Source organism: Homarus americanus, unplaced genomic scaffold (assembly GCF_018991925.1).
Source record: "Homarus americanus isolate GMGI-L3 unplaced genomic scaffold, GMGI_Hamer_2.0 scaffold53139, whole genome shotgun sequence".
Classification (NCBI taxonomy): domain Eukaryota; kingdom Metazoa; phylum Arthropoda; class Malacostraca; order Decapoda; family Nephropidae; genus Homarus; species Homarus americanus.
This window is the reverse complement of record NW_024748921.1, coordinates 282,211-303,202: the sequence shown is the minus strand read 5'-3', so window position 1 is coordinate 303,202 and position 20,992 is coordinate 282,211. Positions and strand designations below refer to the sequence as shown.

The 20,992-nt window shown below is 46.9% G+C and overlaps 1 non-coding gene across 1 annotated transcript; it reads left to right on the top strand.

Moving 5' to 3' along the window:
* Positions 1 to 8,884: 8,884 nt before the first annotated feature.
* Trnat-cgu lies at positions 8,885 to 8,958 on the top strand. The gene has a single exon. It is a non-coding gene; the product is annotated as a tRNA-Thr (tRNA).
* The last annotated feature ends 12,034 nt before the right edge of the window (positions 8,959 to 20,992 follow it).

Here is a 20,992-nt window from a genome sequence, read left to right as displayed (position 1 = left end):
TAGGTGTAGGTGTGTTTGTAGGTGTGTCGTGTGGGCGTGGATGGCCAGGCCGGAGCCAGGCCAACTTGTGTCAATTGCAAGCACACCAGACTGAAAGGGGTGGAGGAGGGAGGGGGGGAAGGGTGAAGGAGGGCGGGGAGGGTGGAGGGGAGAGAGGGAGGGTGGAGGGAGAGAGGAAGGGGTAGAGGGAAGGAGGGGGGGGTGATGGAGAGAGGGAAGGAGGAGAGAAGGAGGAGAAGTGGTGGGAGGAAGATTGCATAGGGTAAGTTGGGGAGGAGGGAGGGAGGAGGGGGGGGAAGGAGGAGGGGAGGTAGGTAGGGAGGGAAGGAGAAAGGGAGGGAGAGAAGTAAGGTAGATAGGTAGAAAGAGAGCGGAATGTAGATAGGAATGTAGATAAAGAAAGAGGGAGGGGAGGATGGAGGTAGATAAAGTGTTTGATTATATCTCTACCTTGTTAAGCCCCTTTACCACGCTGTTCCATCTCCAGGCGCCACGCGAAGCTCATACCCCGAGGATATGAGTACCGGTAACAGGGGGAGATACTAAGTGGTTTGTTTGTTTGTCTGGACGATACCTCAGGTGCTTGTTGTTTTTGTTGTTCTTATTATTTGCCTTACAAAATGGAGAGAGAGAGAGAGAGAGAGAGAGAGAGAGAGAGAGAGAGAGAGAGAGAGAGAGAGAGATTCCCTCACTGACCTCTACCTTGGTGTCTCGTGAACTGGATTATTTAAATGCCATTGTTGTTTGTTTTTGTTTATTTTGTGTGTGTTTGTTTATGACGAGTTACGTGGAGGAGATGGTCTATTGTTGTTGGTGATGGGTTAGTTACATAAACAAACGTCTTCTTTACATACATACATACATACATACATACATACATACATACATATATACATACATACATACTGTACACACATACATACATACATACATACATACATACATACACATACATACATACATACATACATACATACATACATATACACAACATAGCTGTTTAGTGTATATGGATTAAAATAGAATGAATTTGTATAGAATGGGACAAGAATATGTATATCATTTTTGTATAGTATGTTAATATATGCGTATGTGTATATGTATGTATGTATGTCTATAAGTAGGCAGACAGACAGACAGACAGACAAGCAGACAGACAAGCAGACAGACAGACAGACAGACAGACAGACAAGCAGACAGCATAATTATACAGACAAGGCATTTCTCGCCTCTCATGAACCAAAACAACTTTACCCTGACGAAAATGACATCTCTTTATGACAGTCAAATTGGCCTATTACTATCCAATTATTTATTCAGATTACGACACGACCACGCTACCTACCTACTTACTTAATTCGTGGGTGGAACAAGGGTAAAATAGGTTATTACTGGGTTACTGTAAATTAATGTAGTTACCGCTGAAAACTGTCTCATATTCTCGTTTTCTTTATTGCCTGAAAACTCTTTTACCGCGAACCGTTACCATGGCAAAACTTGAGTCAGTTTAGGCTCCTTGTTCACCCAAAGCTTATCACACGGACTTTAACACAAGCTGATCATATCTACTAAGTTTGATGAAGGGGACAGACAGACTTATTGACGAACTGACACACAAGACGGACTGACAAACGAACAGGACCGATACAAATACCATAGTTGTTGCGAGAAGGATAATAACACCAGAATATTTGAAAGGATAAATGAACTATTGATAAGTGAGGATTGTGTTTTAAAAGAGTTAATGATGAGGAAGTGGTGGTAGTGGATGGCGGAGGTAAGAGCAGTGGGCTTTTCCTTCTGACGCTCAGGAAAATATCGACCTCCTCCTCTTCCTGGGTTTTTTTTTCTCGTTTCTTCACACTTTGATGACACACACACACACACACACACACCCACACACACACTGAATGAAGCATAATTACATACCGATAAATATTAAAATCGTATTATTATTTAATATACATTTATTCAGATACAAGATAAAATTCATTACTAACACTAAACATTTTTCCTGTCCACCTGTGTGTTCGTCTGTCCGTGTGTCTGTGTCCTTGCATCAATCTGTACGTGTGTCTGTATGTCCGTGTGTTATGTCTACACTTTCCTCCGTGTTAAGGACAAAAACTAGAATAATTATTGATATTTCTTAACTAATTTGTGTTGATGTATTATATAAAAACATATCAGACCAGTTAAGCAGTCAACACCTGAAGATTAGACACCCCAGGTTATTTTTTAAGCCTCTCTCTCTTTCTCGTCCAGATACATGAACTAGTATAGACAAAAATCAGTACCATATTCCACCAGTACCTCATTCCACCAGTACCTCACCTCACCAGTACCTCACTCCACCAGTACCTCATTCCACCAGTACCTCACCTCACCTGTACCTCACCTCACCAGTACCTCACCTCACCAGTACCTCACCTCACCAGTACCTCACTCCACCTGTACCTCACCTCACCTGTACCTCATTCCACCAGCACCACTCCATCATTACTCACTCCACCAGTACCTCACACTCCACCAGCACCTCATTCCATCAGTACCCCACCCACCAGTACTCCCCACTCCACCAGCACCACCCCTCACCGGGTACCCCACCCACCTGCACCCCACCCCACCTGTACCTCATTCCACCAGCACCTTCACCCACCAGCACCTCACCCACCAGCACCTCACTCCACCAGCACCTCCCCACCCATCAGTACCCCACTCCACCAGCACCTCACTCCACAGTACTCTCACTCCCACCAGTACCATTCCATCAGTACCCCACCACCAGCACTTACCCACCAGCACCTCACACCACCAGTACCCCACCCACCAGCACCACCCACCAGTACCTCACCTCACCAGTACCACCCACCAGTACCTCACACCACAAGGCCCCACTCCACCAGTACCCCACCACCAGCACTGCACCACCAGTACCTCACACCACCAGCACCTCACACCACCAGTACCCTCACACCACCAGCACCACCACCAGTACCCCACCCACCAGTACCTCACCACCAGTACCTCACCCAGTACTTCACCCACCAGCACCTCACCCCACCAGTACTCCACTCCACCAGCACTGCACCACCAGTACCTCACACCACCAGTACCTCACACCACCAGTACCTCACACCACCAGTACCTCACACCACCAGTACCTCACACCACCAGTACCTCACACCACCAGTACCTCACACCACCAGTACCTCACTCCACCAAAAAAGTCAACTGTGAAGCTTTCTCATGCTGTTGACATTTAGGAGAAAACTGCATGCAATTCCAAGCACTAGATAAGGGCCATGAGAAATAGTGCTTGTAGTATCCAGGAAGTAGATAAGTAAATTCAAGCAGGGAAAGTAGATTCAAGCAGGTTAAAGCAGATTCAAGCAGCTTCAAGCATATTCAAGCAGGTTAAAGCAGATTCAAGCAGCTTCAAGCAGGTTAAAGCAGATTCAAACAGGTTAAAGCAAATTCAAGCAAGTTAAAGCAGATTCAAAGAGGTTAAAGCAGGTTAAAGCAAATTCAAGCAGGTTAAAGCAGAGTCAAGCAGGTTCAAGCAGATTCAAGCAGATTCAAGCAGGTTCAAACAGGTTCAAGCACTTGAGGAAACTGGGATAGACAAGAACGAGAATTTAAAACCTGTGGATCATCAGAGCACATTTAACCTTTTTGGAAATGATGACAAGCACAAGCAACACCCTCAGAATAAACCAGGTAATGCTTGCTTGCAGTCTCCAGGAAGTAGGTAAGCAGGATCAAGTAGAAGCAGAAGCACAGAAAAAAAATATTAAATATGTTGAAATAGAATTGAAGATAATATTGCTGTTCGCCTCCAGAAGAGAATGGCAGTCAACTCCAAGCACTGATGTAGGTGGTGATCAGTAAAGGTAGTAGGTTGTGCTTGAGGCCTCGAGGAAGTAGGCAAGTAGATTCTCAAGCAGTGTGAAGAAGGTTAAAGCAGATTCTCAAGCAGGTTAAAGCAGATTCTCAAGCAGATTCAAGCAGTTTAAAGCAGCTTCTCAACCAGGTTAAAGCAGATTCAAGCAGGTTAAAGGACTATAGGAGATGGATATATGGAGTAGTATCCCAAATGTTTTTTACTGAATTTTTTTCCATGAGAATTGCAAGCAGTTTTCAAGCACTGTTCGAGGCGAGTTAGGAGGAGTAGGTAATGTTTGCTTGTGCGACATAGAGGAGGGAGCTACAGTACGCATCATCATCATCATCATCATCATCATCATCATCATCATCATCATCATCATTTTTAACTTGAGGTGAACGTATATGTGAGGCAACAGTCATGTGTCAAAAGTCACGTCTTTAAGGAGGTTCTTGGAGGAGGAGGAGGAAGGTCTTGCAAGGGGGGGGAGGAGGTCTTAGAGGAGAAGGTGTTGCAGGAGGAGGAGGAAGGTCTTGGAGGAGGACAGGAGGAAGAAGAAGGTCTTGGAGGAGGAGAGGAGGAGGAAGAAGGTCTTGGAGGAGGAGAGGAGGAGGAAGGTCTTGGAGGGGGAGAGGAGGAAGGTCTTGGTGGAGGATGAAGGTCTTGGAGGGGGAGAGGAGGAAGGTCTTGGTGGAGGATGAAGGTCTTGGAGGGGGAGAGGAGGAAGGTCTTGGTGGGAGGAGGAAGGTCTGGAGGGGGGGAGGAGGAGGAAGGTCTGGAGGAGGAAGGTCTGGAGGGGAGGAGGAAGGTCTTGGTGGAGGATGAAGGCTCCTTGGAGGGGGAGGAGGAGGAAGGTCTTGGAGGAGGAGGAGGGGGAGGAAGAAGGTCTGGAGGAGGAGAGGAGGAGGAAGAAGGTCTTGGAGGAGGAGAGGAGGGAGGAAGGTCTTTGGGAGGGGGGAGAGGGTGAAGGTCTGGTGGAGGATGAAGGTCTTGGAGGGGGAGGAGGAGGAAGGGTCTGGAGGAGGAGAGGGGGAGGAAGAAGGCTTGGAGAGGAGGAGAGGAAGAAGGTCTTGGAGGAGGAGAGGAGGAGGAAGGTCTTGGAGGAGGAAGGTCTTGGAGGGGGAGAGGAGGAAGGTCTGGTGGAGGATGAAGGTCTTGGAGGGGGAGGAGGAGGAAGGTCTGGTGGAGGAGTGAAGGTCTGAGGGGGAGGAGGAGGAAGGTCTTGGAGGGGAGGAGGGAAGGTCTTGAGGAGATGAAGGTCTTGGGAGGAGGAGAGGAGGAGGAAGGTCTTGGAGGAGGAGGAAGACAAAGCATCATATCACAGTCACGTTAAGAAGCGTTAAATGAATAAAACATGGACAACAAGTGAGGACGACAAGGTGTTACCACCACCCCACTCACCACACACACCCACCCCACCCACCACACTCCACCACACCACCACACCCACCACACCCACCACACCAACACTTACCCACACCTCACCCACCTCACTCACACCACACTCATTCCCTTATCATTCCCTACCCACCTCCCCTCCCCTGACTCACTGGATTACCCCCACCCACCCACCCACCTCCTGATAGGGATGGGCGTGACTGGGCAGGTCGATTTAGGCAAGGCGTGGAAGTGCTCTATTATGACCTATGACCCCCGTTGGCCAAGGTACTGATGAAGACTGAGAGCGCAAACACACACACGCGCGCGCCCACGTCTTGAAGGCTAAGGTCATAGGTCACGGGCGGGAGGTCATGGGCGGCGGGGTAGGTGGTGGCAGCGATAGGGTTAAGGGGTGTCACGGAGGGAGGGGAAGGAAGGGAAGGAAGGGAGGGAGGTGTGTAAAGGAGAGGAAGAGAAGGGAGGGAAAGAGGGAGGGAAATAAGGTGTGTGTGTGTGTGTGTGTGTGTGTGTGTGTGTGTGTGTCATGCCATATATATTCACTCGAAAGTTGTCATAGCGTCACGTGACAGGCTCGTGACACTATGAGTTTTTATTATGTAGAAAGCGTTCAGTCAGGAGGTTCGGGTGAAAGTTTATTCAGCACTAGAGGGTTCAAATTTAAGGTTCAAAGTGACCGTAGGGGTTCATATTAGGGGTTCAAATTGGCATGATACTTTTTTTGGAAATTTATCTCTCTCTCACACACACACACACACACACACACACACACATTGGCTGGCTGGCCACACACACACACACACACACACTAACACACACGGAACTCCACGCCCGCCATACGTCAGCCAGCGAAAGAATTATATCACATTAATCACAACAGCGCAGACCGGAACAGAGTGACGCACCAAGGAAGTGTGTGTGACGGCCGCAGTGTGTGACGGTCGTAGAGAGAGAGAGAGAGAGAGAGAGAGTCTGCCACTGTCTCCCCCTTGCAGGTAAATAAACAGGTAAAAGGGTTGATCCAGGTAACAAAAACTAATACTAATTACATAGACAGCGTTACGTCACACTAGTACCTGTACGCTTTCACTACTAAAACATAACGTGACAAATTGGCGTAAGTTTGCGTAAGTGTGTATTTATTTTCGTTGTTCTTCCGTTAAAACATTTTCTAAAGATTTCTATTTACACACACACACACACACACACACACACACACACACACACACACACACACACACACACACACACACACACATATTAGTCCTAAGTCACTTCCTGTCAGTTACTGTCGAGGAATACCAGCCACTCTCTCTCTCTCCCCCTCCAATAATACTTAACAGTAGTGTCCTAGAATACACCCATCACCTACACCCACACCTTAAACCTCTATACCAGGGGTGTCAAACTCACGGCCCGAGGGCCAAATGTGGCCCCTGGGATGGTCAGGTGTGGCCCACGGAATGACGGTAACATTTATCAGCCCGAGAAATTATGATAGAAATAGATATGAAGGACAGATTCAGGTGTGAATGAGTCAGTAAATTCCTAAATGATCTTTATATCATTGTGGTAATAATTGAATTTATATTGTTAATACTAGTAATAACACTAATGGAATTCTTTAATAAATTGTAGCCCCAAAATAATGCATATATATATCTTTTGCTATCCTACCATTAGCTTTAATCATGTTTATTAAGTAAAATGAATTGTACAAACTTAAGAGCAGACAAACCCATATGAGGTATTCCCGGTAAGCCAGGTAAGGCAATGTGTGAAGCTGTAAACTTGAGTCCTGCAAATATGTGATATAGCACTTGTGTTGGCCCTGAAGAATTGGCCCTCGAAAAGTTTTGAGTTTGACACCACTGCTCTACACCCACCTCTACACTCACCAACTACACCCATACCTTACACTTTTACACCCTACACCCACATCCCTCCACCCACACACTCCGACTTACACTCCTCCACCCCTTACCCACACACCCACCCTGCACCCTCCATCCCCTACCCACACACCCACCCTACACCCACCCCCTACCCATATACCCACACGGATGTAGGTCAGGCCTGTTCCCCATCTCGTTAATGTCACTTCCTGGTGGCCCCGTTACCCTGGTGGCCCCGTTACCCTGGTGGCCCGTTATCCTGGTGGCCCTGTTACCCTGGTGGTACCATTATCCTGGTGGCCCGTTACCCTGGTGGTACACTACCCCAGGCCCCTGCCCTGGTGGCCCTGTTAGCCCTGGTGGCCCTGTTACCCTAGTGGCCCTGTTACCCTGGTGGTCCTACTATCCTGGTGGCCCTGTTATCCTGGTGGCCCCTGTTACCCTGGTGGCCCTGTTACCCTGGTGGACCCGTTACCCTAGTGGCCCCGTTACCCTGGTGGTACCATTATCCTGGTGGCCCTGTTACCCTGGTGGCCCTGTTACCTCTGGTGGACCTGTTACCCTAGTGGCCCTGTTACCCTGGTGGTACCATTATCCTGGTGGCCCTGTTACCCTGGTGGTACCATTATCCTGGTGGCCCTGTTACCCTGGTGGTACCATTATCCTGGTGGCCCCGTTACCCTGGTGGTACCATTATCCTGGTGGCCCTGTTACCCTGGTGGTACCATTATCCTGGTGGCCCCGTTACCTGGTGGTACCATTATCCTGGTGGCCCTGTTACCCTGGTGGTACCATTATCCTGGTGGCCCTGTTACCCTGGTGGTACCATTATCCTGGTGGCCCCGTTATCCTGGTGGTACCATTATCCTGGTGGCCCTGTTATCCTGGTGGTACCATTATCCTGGGTCCCTGCGACCCTGGTGGTACCCATTATCCTGGTGGCCCCGTTACCCCTGGTACCATTATCCTGGTGGCCCTGTTATCCTGGTGGTACCATTATCCTGGTGGCCCCGTTACCCTGGTGGTACCATTATCCTGGTGGCCCTGTTATCCTGGTGGTACCATTATCCTGGTGGCCCTGTTATCCTGGTGGTACCATTACCCTGGTGGCCCCGTTATCCTGGTGGTACCATTACCCTAGTGGCCCTGTTACCCTAGTGGCCCCGTTACCCTGGTGGCCCCGTTACCCTGGTGGCCCTAATATTCTTTATCCCTCATCTAACGGATCAGTTTTAGGCCTCCACTCCCTCACTCCCCTACCCCCTCCTTCACACCCACCCTCACCTCACCCTCCCCCTCGCACCCACCTCCCTCCCCACCCCTCCCCTTTTAGAGGATTAACGGGATGTACAGATGGTCTTGGAGTCTTCAGTATGATTAAGTAATATTTGTCTTTTTGTTTTACAGTGTAGTTTACCTCCATGAGTCTTGGTAAGGTAGAGTCTCAGTGTAGTTTTACCTCCATGAGTCTTGGTAAGGTAGAGTCTCAGTGTAGTTTACTCCATGAGTCTTGGTAAGGTAGAGTCTCAGTGTAGTTTTACCTCCATGAGTCTTGGTAAGGTAGAGTCTCAGTGTAGTTTACCCATGAGTCTTGGTAAGGTAGAGTCTCAGTGTAGTTTTACCTCCATGAGTCTTGGTAAGGTAGAGTCTTAGTGTAGTTTTTCCTCCATGAGTCTTGGTTATGAGTGTATCTTAATATTTATGGCGACCTGTGGTGTAATGGTCAGCATGCTCGCTTCGTAAGCGAGTGGACCTGGGTTCGATCCCCGGGCAGGGTGAAACTATGGGCAAATTTCTTGACGCCATTCGCCTCTGTCTACCCAGCAGTAATTGGGGACCTGGATGTTAATCGATTTGTGGATCGTGTTCTGGGGTAATGGTTAGCCAGTGCAGTTGGTGAGTTGCCGGTCTTCTCTGACTATTCCTGGACACCGGGTCATGCAACACGTTAACTCAGGGTGTGGTTGTTGTGGTGGTGACAGCTTCTACACCTTAAACAAATTCACGCCTAGGTGGTCTCTTGTTGAGTTATTAGGTTAGTATAGGTTAGTTAGGATAGTATAGGTTAGTTAGGTTATGATAGGTTAGGTTAGGTGTTGTTTTGTGTTAGTAGCTGGGCTAATCTTAAGTTTGTGTTAGGTTAGGTTAGGTTAGGTTAGGTTTTGTTGGGTTTAGGTTAGTTAGTTGGGTTTAGTTTAGGTTAGGTTAGGTTAGGTAGGTAGAGTCAAAGCGTAGTTTTACATCCATTCGGTCTTATTTTGTCCATATGAACAAATGTAAAAGAAAGAAAAAGTAAGATGAAAAAGAATAACAATTATGGCCATGAAGTGTACATAAAGCAATGAATGAAGCGGGAAACAAGAGTAAGAGTGAAAGAAGAGGAGGTAGTGCAAGAAGAGGAGAAGAAAGAGAAGAGGAGGTAGTGAAAGAAAAGGCGGAGAAAGAGAAGAGGAGGTAGTGAATGAAGAGGAGGTAGAGAAAGAAGAGGAAGAAAGAGAAGAGGAGGTAGTGAAAGAAGAGGAGAAGAATGAGAAGAGGAGGTAGTGAAAGAAAAGGCGGAGAAAGAGAAGAGGAGGTAGTGAAAGAAAAGGCGGAGAAAGAGAAGAGGAGGTAGTGAAAGGACTTGAGTGTCTTTCTAGAATATAAATGAACTTGGCGGCAGCTGACCGGAAGAGAGTACTAATTGTTCCACTACACAAGAGAAAGGAAAGTGGAGAGAAGTGAAAGCCGAGATGCTCACTACAGGAGACGGGAATGTGAGAGAAAGGAAGGCGAATAAAGTGAAAGTTAGGCGAATAAAGTGGAAAAGTTAATAATGTGAAGGGCGAATTAAGTGACAGAAAAGCGAATAAAGAGAAAGTTAGGCGAATTAAGCGAAAGGCGAATAAAGAAAAAGTTAGGCGAATAGAATGAAAGGCGAATAAAGAAAAAGCTAGGCGAATAGAATGAAAGAAAGGCGATTAAAGATAAAATTAGGCTAATAAAATTAAAGAAAGGCGATTAAAGAGAAAGTTAGGCGAATTAAGATAAAGTTAAGCGAATAAAATAAAAGAAAGGCAAATAAAGTGATAGGAAGGCGAATTAAGTGAAAGCTAGGAGAAGAGAAAAGAAAGCAGAGTGCATTCTATTGTACAAAAGAAAGAAAACGGAATGAATGAAAGAAAGGAGCGGTGAAAGCAGAAATTACGTGGTAGGAACATGGTCTTTGTTTACTTAGGGTGTGTGTGTGTGTGTGTGTGTGTGTGTGTGTGTGTGTGTGTGTGTGTAGAGGTGAGTTAGGCGACATGACAGGTAAAGTAAACATCCTTACCAAGCCGCTGTTAGGGGAGAGAGAGAGAGAGAGAGAGAGAGAGAGAGAGAGAGAGAGAGAGAGAGAGAGAGAGAGAGAGATGGGTGGGAAGAGAGAAAGAAAGATAGATAGATAAATAGATAGATAGATAGAGTTTGTGTGTGTGTGTGTGTGTGTCTGTAGAGTTTGTGTGCGTGTAGAGTTTGTGTGTGTGTGTAGGTGCGTGTTGATGGTTGTTCACGCATCGTTAGGCCCACGAGAGAAAGCTTACCTGAGATTAAAGCGAATTCTAAGTCTGTTGATTGAGAGAAAGCATTATTAGAAAGTACATAGGCAAGTACTTTTATTTTCTTTAGTCTGGAGAAAGTACACCTAAGAATAAGACGAGTAACTACTTTCGTTAGATTAAAGAAAGTATATTAGAGTTTAAAGAAAGGTTTTGCTTACTTTCTTTGTCGAGTCCTGGTAAAAGTTTATAAAATTAGAAAAGGAATCCTGCATTTGTAAATTTAGAGAAAGTATAAACTAAGGTATATTAAGAGAGAGAGAGAGAGACTAATAATGACTAATAATTATAAATATAAATTTTAATTATACCAATGATAAAAATAAAATAAAAATAACAATAATAATAAAACAACAACAAAAACACCACCACAATAACAACAAGACAGCCTCCTCACACACACACACACACACACACACACACACACACACACACACACACACACAGTACAGTAATAAGCTAGACTGAAAACACGACTGCCACTCCCACTTTACACTTACACGCCCATACACGCCCACGATCACACACGCCCACACACGTCCACGATCACTCACGCCCACACTTTCTCTTCCTGTTCACCCCGGGATATAACACCTTGACAGGTGTTGAGGGGGTTGTGGGAGGGTGTGTTGAGGGTGTACAGGGTGTGTAGTGGGTGTACAGGGTGTAGGATGGGTGTGTAGTGGGTGTACAGGGTGTAAGACGTTCCATGTATACCCAATGTCCGGTATATACATGAGCCGAAATACTCACCGACTACTGTTTTATGCATAGATGTATACATAGTGTAAGGCTCTTTGAGGGTGGTGGGGGAGATTATACATGTCATTACCTCCCCCCACCCAACCCCCAACTCCACCCCACCCACACACCCACATTCTCCCACCACACCCCACCTCACACACTCACCCCACCACCCCACCTCCTCACCTCTCACCTCACTCCCCACTTTCCCCTCACCCCACCACTTCCTCACTTCTCACCTATCTCACCTCATCTCACCTCACCTCACCTCACCTCACTCCCATTCCTCTCACTCCCTCTCACCTTCACTCTCCCTTCCCAACCCCCCAACTCCCTACTCCTCTTCACTCCCCACCCCACCCCCTATTATAGTCTGTGTGGGGGTTAGTGGTAATATCGTGAGTATTTATGAGTGATGTATCAATTGTTCAGTCAGTCAGTTAGATATTTAGTCAGTCAGTCAGTCAGTCAGTCAGTCAGTCAGTCAGCTAATCACTCAGTTATAAACTTGCACACATACTCACCACACCACCTCTCTGACCTCTTCATGTTCTGGAGGTCAGGAGGTCATCACAGGCCAAGGTCACAGTTTTGGAAATAGGCGCCATTAGACGTCATTTGCTTCTTCCTGTCAGTGTGGTGTAGATGAGGGTGGTGATGGTGATGGTGGTGGGGTGGTGGGTGGTGGGGGTGGTGATGGTGGTGGTGGTGGTGGTGGTGGTGTGGTGGTGGTGGTGGGGTGGTGGGGTGATGGTGGTGTGGTGGTGGTGTGGTGGTGATGGTGGTGGTGGTGGTGGTGTGGTGGTGATGGTGGTGGTGTGGTGGTGGTGGTGGTGGTGGTGGTGGTGGGGGTGTGGTGGGTGGTGGTGGTGGTGGTGGTGGTGATGGTGGTGGTGGTGTGGTGGTGGTGTGGTGGTGTGGTGATGGTGGTGAGTGGTGCTGGTGGTGGTGGTGGTGGTGGTGGTGGTGGTGGGTGGTGGTGGTGGTGGTGTGGTGGTGGTGGGGTGTGGTGGTGGTGGGGTGGTGGTGGTGGGGTGGTGGTGTGGTGGGGTGATGGTGGTGGTGGTGGTGTGGTGGTGGTGTGGTGGTGTGTGGTGGTGGTGGTGGTGGTGGTGGTGGTGGGGTGTGGTGGTGGTGGTGGTGGTGGTGTGGAGTGGTGGTGTGGTGGTGGTGGGTGGTGGTGGTGGTGGTGGTGGTGGGGTGGGTGGTGGTGGTGGTGGTGGTGATGGTGGTGGGGATGGTGGTGGGGTGTGGTGGGTGGTGGTGGTGGTGGTGGGGGTGGTGGGGTGATGGTGGTGGTGGTGGTGGTGGGGTGTGGTGGTGGTGGTGGGGTGGTGGTGGTGGGGGTGGTGGGGTGATGGTGGTGATGGTGGGGGTGATGGTGGTGGTGATGGTGGTGGTGGTGGGGGTGGTGGTGGTGGTGGTGGGGTGGTGTGTGGTGGTGGTGGTGGGGGTGATGGTGGTGGTGATGGTCGTGGTTCTCTGGTTTATTCAATTTTTTCAATTTCAATCGTTTATTCCTTGATAGAGGAAGTGGATCCTAGTGCTGTCACTAGGCAACCCTGTACAATGACACCAGAAGCATCTGGCAAGTGTGACAAGTATATACAGTATAAATATTATAAAGGGGCTTACTAAAGCTTAAGGAAGGAAGGATATTCCTTTAACACATAATCAATATTATTTACAAAATATCTGGCCAGTATGGGGAGGATCATCGTGTCTCCGTCAGGGGGTCGTGGAGTGGTGGTCCAGCAGGCGTTGTGTGTGGGGACATCTTAGGAGGTAGTGGATAAGGGTGCTGCTGTTGTCGGGTCTTCTGCATAATGCACAAGAGTCTGGTTTATTTGTGTGTTTTTTTTTTCTCGGGGTTTTCAGGGTTTTTTCCACTCGTTTTGTTTTGTTTTATTGTTTTCACTCGGTTTCACCTTCCTTCCTCATCATCTCTCTTCCCTCCCTTCCCTCTCCCTCACACTCCCTCTCTCAAGTCTCAACCCCCCACCTCCGCTACCCCTCCCCAACCACTCCCACTCCCTCACACCTGTACACACCTGTTCACCGTGACATACAGGAAGAGGATCATCAGGCACCACCACCATCACCGCCACCACCGCCGCCGCCACCACCGCCGCCACCACCACCACCACCTCACCACCACCACCACCACCACCACCACCACCACCACCACCTCACCACTAATTACTCACCACCACCACCACTACTACTACTACTACTACTACTACTGGTGGAACCCTCACGCCAGGAAATGTGTGTGCTAGTGAGGTGGTGTGTGTGTGTGTGTGTGTGTGTGTGTGTGTGTGTGTGTGTGTGTGTGTGTGTGTGTGTGTGTGTGTGTGTGTGTGTGTGTGTGTGTGTGTGTGTGTGTGTGTGTAACAGTAGGTAATACGGACTGTGTTACAGGATGTGACCAGTACACACACAATGAATGTATTTGGAAAAACACTTGACTGGAAATTCATGACAAAGGAGTTAATTTGGACACACGCACACACACACACACACACACACACACACACACACACACACACACACACACACACACCCCAAAACGACCCTCTAAGTCCAGGGCTAGGTGTAATTCCCCTCTCCATTGTCTCCACCTCTCCTCTCCCGTCCCCCTTCTCCTCCCTATCCTCTCTCCTGTCATCCCCTTCCTCCCAATCCCTACATTTTTGGCCTCTATCCCAACCCTCCACTCCCCACCCCACCCCCTCTAACTCCACCCCTCCAACCCCACCCCCCAATCAACCCCACCTCTCTAACTCCACCCTCTAACCCACTCCTCTAACCCACTCCCCTAACCCCACCCCTTAACTCCACTTTAACTCCACTCCTCCCCACTCTCTAACCCCACTCCCTAACCCCACCCCTAACTCCACCCCTCTAACCCCACCTTTAACTCCACTCCTCTAATCTCCACTAAACACACTCCTAACCCCACCCCTCTAACGGCCTATAAACGAACCAGTGACCATTGGATAAGATGTGAGTTATGTGTCCAGTCTGCCACCGTAACTTTTAGCCCTTTGACTTCTTGAGATGTTGAATCATTGTTCTCAAAGGGTTAAATCCATCGTCCTCAAAGGGTTAGCCGTCGTCGTCAAAGGGTTAAATCCTCGTCTTCAAAGGGTTAAGGGTTAAGCCCAGTTCTCCCTCACTTGTCTCACTCATCATAACTAAATACTTTTGTTTCGTAATGTCGTAAATATGAAGGGAATTAAATGTATGTTCATTGAAAGTGTTTTTTTTTACGTCAAGACTAAACCTGGATCCTGTTAGTCTGTGTTGCGTATCTTAGTTGTGTTGCGTATCTTAGTTGTGTTGCGTATCTTAATAGTGTTGCGTATCTGAGTAGTGTTGCGTCAGAGCTGTGTGATGAAAGTTTGTTTGTATGTTTGTTTGTTTTAGTACCTTGCAGCGGGGGAAATGGAGTCAATGTAACCCTATTGTTCCATCACAGCCATACACGAGCCTCACACACACACACACACACACACACACACACACACGGTTGAATTCTTGGGGACAATAGTGACAATGTTTTATGTAAGACAAGAGGGAATTTTTTTCTGGGTGTTCCGGGTGGCGAGGAGAGAGAGAGAGAGAGAGAGAGAGAGAGAGAGAGAGAGATATTGGCCAGCCGCCCGTCAGGAAACTATCCGTCACTAAAGATGAATAAATTAAAAGGTAAAAAAAATGTTTCATAATAATAATAATAATAATAATAATAATAATAATAATAATAATAATAATGATGATGATAATAAATAGATTAAGGAAATCTTCACATCACAAGGTGTTAGACCAGACAGTGGGAGGGTAATAGGGGAGGTAGGGAGGGAGGGGTAGTGGAGGGATGGTAGTGAGGAGGGTAGTGAAGGGATGGTGGTGGAGGGAGGGTAGTGGAGGGATGGGTGGTGGAGGGATGGTAGTGGAGGAAGGGTAGTGAAGGGATGGTGGTTGAGGGAGGGTAATGGAGGAGGGTAGTGGAGGGATGGTGGTGGAGGGAGGGTAATGGAGGAGGGTAATGGAGGGAGGGTAGAGATGGTAGTGGAGGGAGGGTAGTGAAGGGATGGTGGTGGAGGGAGGGGTAAGAGGGAGGGTAGGGGGAGGTAGTGAGGATGGTAGTGGAGGAGGGAGGAGGTTAGTGAAGAGTTACAAAAGAATGGGAAGGATTAAGTGACGTAGGTACACAGATAGTGAAGGAGGAGGAGTGAGGAGGAGGGGGGTGTAGGAGAGACTACAAGGTCATACAGTAGACACCGCCGTCAACTCTTCCTGCGTATTGTTATGTTTTCGTGTACCTATTGCCAGCTGTGTGTGTGTGTGTGTGTGTGTGTGTGTGTATGTGTGTGTGTGTGTGTGTGTGTGTGTGTGTGTGTGTGTGTGTTTATAGGTGAGTGCACACAGTCATCCTCTGTATATATGCAGGAGAGCAGATAGACAGACAGATACAAAAGGTTTACGACATTACAGACTAATTATAATACCCGCACCCGGAAATAGTACCCGAATTTATCAGACAAGAAGTGTTCCGGGTTACATTATGATAGGGGTAGGTTAAGGTAGGGTTGTTTGGGGTAGGTTAACTTAGGGTGGGTCAGGTTTAAGTTGAATTAGTTTAGGTTGGGTTAGGGTAAGTTAAGCTAGGTTTAAGTTAAGCTAGGTAAGATCGGGTTAGGTTGAACTTAAGTTAGGTTATGTTGGGTTAGGTTAGGTTTAAGGTAAGGTTAAGTTCGGTTTACGTTAGGGTTAGGGTAAGTTAAGGTAAAGTTAAGTTCGGCTTAAGTTAGGGTTGGGTTAGGTTAGTTTTAAGGTAAGGTAAAGTTCGGTTTACGTTATGGTTAGGTTAGGTTTAAGTTAAGGTAAAGTTAAGTTCGGTTTACGTTAGGGTTAGCTTAGGTTAAAGTTAATAGCCTGGGTCCATGTATGTAGCGAGTCGCCGAGAACAGCTGATGTGTGCAGGTTTGTTTATCTGATCAGCTCTTGCCCGGGGAGCCCCTATCGTCCTTATCTACTAACCCCTTACACCACTGTCCCAACCCATCCCCCATCCCCTTCCCCTTTCTCCTCTCCCGCATCCTTTCCCCTAATCACTTCAAACCCTTACCAATCACCAGATGGTCAACCAGTGATTAGGAACATAAACCAATCTTGACTTCCAATCCCCCGTTAAGAGGTTTGTAGGGGCTAAGACGCCTCATTTAGCCTTCAGTGTTGGGACATTAGTTGTGATGGGTGATGGCAAGGATGTGTACTAACTCTCAAGGTCACTAATGATTATACCTGTAACCACCACTTATACCTCACTCCCCCCCCCCTTCTCTCTCTCTCTTGCCTCCTCCTCATCTTCCTTCTCTTCTCCCCTGTCCTCCCAATACCTCCTTCGTTCCCTCCTTTATCCCCCTCCTTCCTCCAGTACCACCCACCCCTCAAACCCTCTCCCCTCCCACTCCCCACCTCTTAACCCATCCCTGTCCCTCAACCCACTCCTCCCACCTTTTCCACTCCTCCCCTCCCGTACAAATATAAACAGCGTGGGTTCTCAGTACCACCCTGCTGGACACTAGTGACGGGGAGTATACAGTAGAGGTAGTCGCGTTGGTGTTGTATCTCTTGTTGTGGCCTTGCTGGAGGAGAGGAGTGAGAAGAGGAAAAGGAGGAGGAGAGGTATAGAAAGAAGAGGGTGAGTGAGACGAAGAGGAGGGACAGGAGGAAGAAGAAGAGAAGAAGGAGGAGGAGGGGAAACGGAAAACGAAGAAGAGAAGAGAGGAAATAAACAGAAAGTGAGAGAGAAAGGTGGGGGGGGGCACGGAATAACACAAGAGGACAGACAATATGAAAGAATGCGGAAATGCAGAGACGGGAAGACAAGAGACAGGAAAATACAAGATGTAAACAATAGAGCCAAGAAATATACTATTATTATCATCAATAATAACCATCATCCGTCACCATTAACCCATTGCTATTACCATTCATCTATTAGTTCCAGCCACCACCACCACCGGAGGAAGACAGGGAGAGTAAAGATTTCCAAGAAGGGAGAGACAGGGAGGGAAGAGAGAGAGAGAGAGAGAGATAAGGAAGAATTATGGGAGGAAATATTTAAAATCGCAGAAAGTTCAACTTCACTCCTTCCCTCCCTCCTTCCTCCCTTCCATCACCTCCTTCCCTCTGTCCCTCTCTCATCATCTTACTCCTTCCCTCCCTCCCTCCCTCCCTCCCTCCCTCCACATCGATATACTAAAATTATATATATATATATGACAAAGCACCACGTAAAATATATTAGTTTTTTTCCAAGCTTAACAACCCACTATCACAACCCACTATCACAACCCACTCATCTGTACCAAAACACACCTTTATCTACTCTCTTACCTATTATAATTTATTGCGTATATCTCCCTCATAACTTACGCATCTACGCCACTTTCATATCCAAATTTTGTCACATTTAATGCTTTCGTTGTCTCACTTTCTATTTTCGGGCCGTGTTTTGTATTCAGCTTTCGTTTGGTGAAAGTGAGAGTGAGGGAGGTACTGTGTGTGTGTGTGTGTGTGTGTGTGTGTGTGTGTGTGTGTGTGTGTGTGTGTGTATGTGTTGGATTGTTATATGTTTGGCGTTGAAGTTTCCGTGTGTGTGTGTGTGTGTGCGTTGGATTGTTATATGTTTGGCGTTGAATTTCCGTGTGTGTGTGTGTGTGTGTGTGTGCGTGTGCGTGTGTGCGTGTGCGTTGGATTGTTATATGTTTGGCGTTGGAAGTTTCCGTGTGTGTGTGTGTGTGTGTGTGTGTGTGTGTGTGTGTGCGCGTTGGATTGTTATATATTTGGCGTTGAAGTTTCCGTGTGTGTGTGTGTTCGTACCCTTAATTAGTCCTATTTAATACATCAAACTCCTAAAGCATCCTCTTGAACCCCTTTATAACCTCCCCCTTAACCCCTTATAACCTCCCCCTTAACCACAGGCTGGTCACTGAGGGTTCTTCTTGAGCATTTCCTGCCCTTGTCCCCCCTTCCCGCCTCACCTGTGTGTACACTACCACCTCACCTGCTCTCTCTCTCCTACTCTCTCTCTCTCTCTCTCTCTCTCTCTCTCTCTCGTGTCTACCTGCTCTCTCTCTCAGTGGTACTACTTCCTCCCTTTCCCTTCCTCATTCCTTACCCCCTTCCCCCTTTGTCTTCCCTCGCCTCTTTCTCCTACCCCCTCACCTTAGGCCCTTACCTCCCTACTCAGTCCTCTCCCTCCTCCCCCATAAGGCCTCTCCGCCAATACCCACCCTTCCCTGCCCTAAACTATCCCACCCCTACCCTCTTCCCTACCCTAAGCCTACCTCCTCCCTACCCTAAGCCTACCCATCCTACCCTAGACACAAGCTAGACGTCCTACCCGCCCCAAGTTACCCAACCTGCCCTACCTTCTCTGCCTGCCCGGGCCTTGGGTACACACACTATCTACATGTTACTACTACTACTACTACTACTACTACTACTACTACTACTACTACTTTTTTAAAACGTGGCCTCCAGCCTCCCCCAATAGCCACACCTTCGCCACCATTTAATTACCTTAATATATTTATATCCTAATACATAAGTAGCTATCCTATCTGTGTTACTACTACTACTACTACAACAATAATAATAATAATAATAATAATAATAATAATAATAATAATAATAATAATAATCTCGAAAAAATATATATTATTAAATTGGAAAGATTAGAATAATTTTTATAAAGATGATATTAATTACATTTATTTACCATCTCTCTCTCTCTCTCTCTCTCTCTCTCTCTTTTACCCAACCATCCCCCCTTCCTTTCTTTCTCTTTCTCTCCCTCCCTCCTCCCCTCCCCCCCCACTCATTTTACGACATACACCTACACTATCTCACCCCCTACCCCCCTAAACCATTAAACCCCTTAAACCACACCCCCTAAGGGAAGAAGATGGGTCTACCTCTTATCAGTAGTCCCAGGAACAAGCTTAGGGTCAGCCTCTTAATCGGTTTTAACAATACTGACTTTTATAAGTTTAATGGTTGTGGTGGCGATGGTGGTAGTGTTGGTGATGCTGGTTGGTATTTGTGGTAGCGATGGTGGTAGTGGTGGTGATGATGGTTGGTAGTTGTGGTAGCGATGGTGGTAGTGGTGGTGGTGATGATGGTTGGTAATGAGTGGTGATAGCTGTGGTGGGCGATGGTGATAGTTGTGGTAGGCGATGGTGGTAGTTGTAACGATAGTGGTCATGGTGAGTGTGTGTGTGTGAGTGAGGAGGAAGACATTCATGGGCCTATACCCCGGGGTGTTATAGTAAGAAAGTAATTGCTTTCTTTCTTTCGTTCTTTCTTTCTTTCGTTCTTTCTTTCTTTCTTTTATTAATTTTATCTTTTTCTTTCTTTTATCCTTTATCTTTCTTTCTTTCTTTATTTCTTTCTTTCTTCACTTGAGATACCAAGAACCTCTCCCTTAATTCCTAAATGTAAACGATAACCTAAGTTAATTAGAAACTTAATTACCATATTTTTGTATGAAGACATGAGTGATTATATAGATAAATTAAACACTTAATTATCAGAACTTAATAATTACAACCTTGATTATTATTTATTGATGCCTCATGGCTGAGAGACTATATAATTGATAAAGAAAGTTACCTGTCACAACTAATTATAACAGGTGTTTAGAAAGTTAGTTGTCATAATTGATAATGTAATCTCTGTTAGAAAGCTATCTGGGGTTAAAAATATTTTCTTTTAGTTAGAAAGTTGTTAGTAAGGAGAATTATATCTGTTACTTGAAGAGAAATTATTCTTTGGGCTGATTATATTTGTATCAGTCTTGAATTCAACTCTTGCTTTTTTCTTCTCAATTTCTTTCTTTCTCTCACTTTCTCATTCTTTCTGTCTAGTTATTATGTTCATCACCCTCCCACACACACACACACACACACACACACACACACACACACACATTAACTACACAGCGAAACCAGTAACCCCCTTCACCATGGCCGGGGGGGGGGGGGGTAGATATCCAGCCATGGAAGGGTAATAGCAGCAGCAGCAGCAGTTGTTGGATTGTTTCAGTAGTTGTTTCATTGTTACAGCAGTTGTTCCATTGTTGCAGCAATTGTTGCATTGTTGCAACAGTTGCAGTAGTTGCATTTGTTACAGCAGCTGTTGCATTGTTGCAGCAACAGTTGTTGTATTGTTGCAGCAGTTGCAGCAGCAGTCGTTACATTTGTTACAACAATTGTTGCATTGTTTTAGCATTTGTATCATTTTGCAGCAGCAGCAGCTGTTGTTGCATTGTTGCAATAGTTGTTGCAGCAGCAGCACAGCTGTTATTGAATTGTTGCAGCAGCAGCAGCACATCTGTTGTTGCAGTGTTGCAGCACTAGCAGTAGTAGTAGTAGTAGTAGTAGTAGTCAATGGCTGTCATAACCCGTACTCATTAAGGCAGG